This window comes from Arvicanthis niloticus, chromosome 25 (assembly GCF_011762505.2).
Source record: "Arvicanthis niloticus isolate mArvNil1 chromosome 25, mArvNil1.pat.X, whole genome shotgun sequence".
NCBI classification, from domain to species: Eukaryota; Metazoa; Chordata; class Mammalia; order Rodentia; family Muridae; genus Arvicanthis; species Arvicanthis niloticus.
This window is the reverse complement of record NC_133433.1, coordinates 21,595,479-21,601,600: the sequence shown is the minus strand read 5'-3', so window position 1 is coordinate 21,601,600 and position 6,122 is coordinate 21,595,479.

Sequence of the window (6,122 nt, the reverse complement as noted above, 5' to 3'; positions counted from 1 at the left end):
ATGATATTTACTCACTATTCAGTGAATATTAGCCAAAAAGTACAGAATATCCATGATACACCCCCACAGACCCTAAGAAGTTAAGCAAGAAGGAAGGCCCAAGTGAGGATGCTTCAGTCCTACATAAACAGGGAACAAAATAACCATGGGAAACAGAGCAAGGGAGGGACCTGGATGGGAGAGGGGAGAAGAAACAGGGGTGGGATCAGGTATGGGGGGGGGGGTAACAGGAGAGAAGCCCAGAGGGTCAAGAGAATGAATGAAAACATTCATCTGCGGGGGATGTAGGGTTGGGGGTTGGAGGAAACCTCTAGAAAGTCCCAGAGGCCTTTCATGTGAGAGGTTCCTAGTACTCAATGTGTGTGACCTTAGCCAAAATGCCCAGTGGTGGGATAGATGAAACCTGAAGAGACCACCTCCAGTAGTTACATAGCATCCCCTGTGGAGGATAAGGGCACCAACTCACCTTCAAAATTTTCCGTCCAGAATTTTTCTGTTTAAAAGAAATGAAGGGACAAAAATGGAACAGAGACTGAAGGAATGGCTGATCATGACCACCCCAACTTGGGATCTATCCCATGGGTGGGCACCAAATGTTGACACTATTACTGATGTTATGTTGTGCTTGCAGACAGGAGCTTAGCGTGGCTGTCCTGTGAGAGGCTCTACTCATCCAGCAGCTGACTCAGACAGATGCAGAAACTCACAGCTAAACAATGGATCAAGCTTGAAGACACTTATGGAAGAACAGGAGGATAGATAGACTCCCTAAGGGTCTTCCACAAGAAGACCTACAGAATAAAATAACCTGGAACCTTGGGGCTCTCAGAGACTGAACCAACAACCAAAGAACACACACAGGCTGAACCTAGTGTTCCCCACACTAGAAGCTGTAGAAGTGCAGCCTGGTCTTTATGTGGGTCCTGAACAACTGGAGTAGGAGCTATCCCAAAAGCTATTGCCTGTGTGTGGGATTTGTTCTTCTAGCTAGGCTGCCTTGTCTGGCTTCAATGGAGGAGGATGCATCTAGACTCACAGAGACTTGATGTGCCAGGGTGGGAGGGTACCTAGGGGGGACCACCCACTCAGAGAACAAGAGAAGGAGGATGGGGGAAGAATTGTGGGAGGGGGTGACTGGGAGCGGGCAGTGAGTGGGATGTAAAGTAATAAAGTAAAATAATTTTTTAAAAGTGAAAAAAAGAATCTTTAAAGCATATTACAATTTCATTGGAATAAGCACAATTTTATGTTTTAAAACCTTTATATATACAATAACTGTTTGGATACATAAAACTAATATAGAAAGACTTTCAAACTTCAAAATGTATTTATTCAGTATTTATTATGTGTGAATGTGTTTATGATGACTATCTGTGCATGCATTCCATGGTGCGTTTGCTGAAACAAGTGCACAAAAATGACCCCATGAAGTCAGTTTCTCCATCCATCTCTGTGTGGCTTCTGGCATCAAACTCTGACCTAACCAGAAAGAGCTCTTACTCCCTGAGTCATCCAGCCAGGACTCAAACTTCTATCATGGGAAGCTATAGTCAAATCCCCTCTTAGCTTTGACTATAATTCATCCACATGTCTACTCGCATTTTCATATCCTCTCATAAACAAACTGATATATACACACAGAGGACACAAAATCAAACATTCCCAGAAATTCAAGGACAAGACTGCCAAAGGTTCAACAAGTTTTTAAACATCTCCCCAAATGATGGTCTGTATAAAAAACCTCATTTGGTATGACATGAACTTATTAGCTGCTATAGCCATTTACAGGATGGAGTAGCTGGGCCTAGGCCAGGGCCTGGGCCTGCTCTCACTCTAGCTTTCCTCCGTGGAAGACATATTGGAGGTGCTAAATCTGGAAACTAGGGGAAGTTTCCTTAATCATAGGAGACACATGAAAGGCTTTGAAGGAAAGTCAGAGATAGGATGTAAATAGAGATGTGGCTGCTTCACAAGTGGAAGGTCCTGTGTAGAAGATTCATCGTACTATAGGACCATGGTCTTGCACAACAAAGGGATATTCAGTGTGACCTGATAGAGTGACATGAATTATTGATAATTGATTCCCTTAAATATTCCCCAGAAAACTATTATTTATATTAAGCTAATTTTACTGTCTTACTTCAGTCATAAGTCTTTGGACTTGAAGGAAGAATCGACGAGAGCTAAGGCAAGAGAAAATTTTAAGCATTTGGAGAACCAGGCTGTTAGACTTTCTACAGAGCAATAATCTATCTGGGAATTGCCAGCCCAGGTCTACTCCTCCCTTGGGGTACCCAGGCCCATTGGGTGGTATAGGCAGGATCTTGGTTGGTGGTGAGTGCATGAGCAAAGAACATACACCTAGGAACAGCTTCTGAGAACTGGTTTAGACCGAAGAAGATATTAAGATGATAGAGATACAACAAGGGGAAAAGATGAAAAATAAAGACAAGCCTTAGAAGAAAAATTAGAAAACTTATAAATAAAACTGAGAAAGATAGTGAGACAGGAAAAGAGGAGAGAAGGCCAGAATCTACCAGACTACCTTGTGACGAAGACTGCAAAAAGGCAATCTATATCTGTTTAAAAACCTAAGATTACTTTCTCAGCCCTGTTAAGGAAATTAGAAGGAAACAAAAGAAATTTACAGGGTTATCAAGAATGTTGGTGGCAACCTATAGAGACAAAAGATTTTTAAGAGATTTAAGAAAACAATAACAACCTATGGCTTACATTTACCATATGTCAGATACTTAATAACTGGGCCATGTGTAATCATATAATTCCAAATGTTTGGAAAAATTTAATGGTAACCATCTTAGAACCTGACCCTCAGTTACAATTGTGGGAAGATGAGGCTTCCATCATGGAGTAACTAGAGGCATTGATATTGTCAAAGATCAGTTACTAGGGGAAAGTCTATATTTTGAACTGAGAATACAGACCACCCTCGATGATACTGTCTTAGAACAATGTCTTACAATACTCTTAAATGCTTGGGACAAGGTTGTAACAGGGACAAGCTGAATCATTTACAAAGATAACCAATGATTCAAATGAATCTCTCAGGGACTTTTTACAAAGATGAATGACAGTGCTTGTAGGAGGTGGTTCTGATGTTAAGGGACTGTTCCCCAATTGGTTCTTGATCTGTCACTAAAGAAAGCCATGGGCCAATTGCTGGGTAGAAAGTACAGGCAAGACTTCCATGTCCCTAAAGTAAAGGGAACACAAAGAAGGAGAGAGGGGGAGTTCACCATGCTTTGGAGATAGGTGAGGTCTCAGGAGGAGCTGTGTGGTCTGTGGCAGCTCCTATAGGCAGGTGGTCAGAGATATTTAGCAGGGACTAGATCCAACTGACCAATTATGTTAGGTCAGGTGGGAGGTACTGAGATAAGAGTAATGATAGATGCGCATTTTCCAGATGGGAGATAGTAGCACCCAGCAATTGTTCCAAGAAGGCATGTTGAAATTGAACAACTGTGTATGTTTCTTTTAACTGTGGATTCAAGGGAAGCCAAATGGAGGCTGGTAGCATGGCAGATCCCAGAGCAAAGGTGGTTAGAGCAAAACTACATGCAACAGTGCTGAATACAGAAGTATCAACTCCAACTCACAGAGAATTTTAATTGAATCTTTAGATTTAAAAATGCTAATGCTGAATGCAAAAAAGTTATTAGACCTTTAAGAGCCAGATCTGCACCTCTGTATAAATGAGCCAAAATTATTGTAGATAAAGAATCTAATGCTCACAACTCAATTGTAATTAAAAAACAGTTACAGAAAATATCAACAAAGTATACTTTGCTGTGGCTATTAGTGATCAGTTCGTTCCCTAAAGAACTGTAGAGTAATAATTCTTAAGGATAAATTCTTCATTAATAAGAATAATTCAGGGAGAAAGTTTCCTGTGATATATAGAATGTGTAGGAGGAATGAACATAGGGCTTATGAATGAGGTTATCCAAAGATATTAGTGGCAATTCCTTAATTTCAAAAACTGACTAAGAGGCCTCACTCAGGACCAGACTGAAAACAACATGAGACACTTGTTTCCTGACTAGAAAGGAAAGACTATTCTGAAAAACAAATAGAAAAATCAAAACCTGATAGGAGAAACCAAACTGCTCAAAATTTAAATACTGTTTAACAGGAATTAAGTTGCTTCTGTTGATAAAGCAAGAGATTCTAAAGAGAGCAAAAAGTCAGATATTTTGGTAAAGTACTATAAATGATAAGAGACCAAAGTTAAAAATTATAGCAAGATGAAATTGAGATTGAAGGAGTAATGAACACTGGAGCAGATGTAAGTATAATATCACATGATTCCTGGAATCCTGTTTGGCTACTTCAAATGGTATCTACACAGCTCCTAAGAATTGAGACATTGTCTCAGGTAAAACAAACTCTAAAGTAGATTAAATGTATAGGAGCAAAAGGTCAAAAAGGTCAATTAGGAAACTCAGTCCACTTGTATCTAGTATAGCCCTAAATCTATGGGGAAGAGATCTATTACAACAGTGGGAAGCACAGGTTAACATTCTTTTAACTTTAGAGACGGGTTTCAAAAATGGGGATATTCCCTTAAAAAGAAAATTTTAAATATAATAAAAGATATTTATAGACCATCCAAGCTATTCATAAGCAGGATACTGCAGGGCCTGACTCTTCAACATTATGTTGGGAAGCCGCTGCTGGTAGATGACCAGTTACCCTACCACTAAAGTGGCAAACTGAAAAACCTGTTTGGATAAAACAGTGTCCTATGACAAAAGAAAAGTTACAGGCTAGTGGAAGAGCAGCTGGAGTTTCAATGCACAGAAGAGTTCACCAGCCCTTAAAATTCTCCTGTATTTGTCATTTAAAAGAAATCAGAAAATTGGAAGATGTTGATGGACCTGAGAGCAATTAATAAAATCATCCAGCCAATGGGCTCTTTACAGCCTGGAATCCCATTGCCTTCCTTGTTACCTAAGGCATGGCCTATTCCAATGAATGATTTTTCATAATGTCTTTACATGAGCATGAACACAATAGGGAAAGTTTTGCTTTCTCAGTACCCACTTTCAGTAGAAGTTGTCCAATAAAGAGATATCATTGAAAAATTGTTTTTAAAAAGAGAGATATCATTAAAGTGTCTGGCCTCAAGGAATGGTGAATACTCTTGCCTTATGCCAATATTTTGTACAACAACCATTAGGAAGGGATAATACATAAGGAGTTTCCTCAATCCATAATTTACCATTATATGGATAATATCTTACTGGCTGATTCAGATCCAAATACCTTAGGGGGAAAAATGTTTCATGAAATAAAGAGAATTTTGCCTCACTGGGAATGACAAATTGCTCCTAAAAATACAAAGAGGCAATTCTATTAATTATCTAGGATATAAGATAAGTCTACAAAAGATAAGTCTCCTATTTTGTACCACAGAAGGTACAAATCAGGAGACACTAATTAAGATCACCTAATGATTTACATATTGTGTTGGGAGACATTAATTGGCTAAGACTCATAATTGGGTTAATTACTACAGAGCTAAATAATTTATTTCAAACCTTCCAAGATGATAGAGACTTAAATAGTCCAAGAATATCATAAGCTGAGGCTGAAAAAGAATTGGCTTTGGTAGAAAAAATATTACTAGAGGTATTTATAGATCATTTGGTCCAAAGATGGCTTATATTTCAGTCTTTCTGCCTTCTACTCATTCTCCGATAGAAATTCTTCTGCAGAGAGATTATATCTTAGAATCAATATTTTTAGTACACAAGAAGAATGAAAAATTAAAAACCTATATAGAAAAGGTTTCTAAATTGACTCTAAAAGAAAAATATAGGAATTCATCAATTAGCAGAAACAGATTCATCATAAATTGTGGTATCCTTTACCAATGCACAAATTGCTTCATTGTATACAGAAAAGTAACACTAGCAAAGGGATTGGAGTAATTTTTTGGGAGAAATTAACAACAAATACCCCACAAAGCAAGCAACTTTAGTTTATAAATGGAACTAATTGAATTCTACCTCGTATAATAAAAAAGACACCAATTTTGGAGCTGCAACATTCTATACTTGTGCAAAACAGAGTCAGGAAAAACAAGTTATAAATCAGAA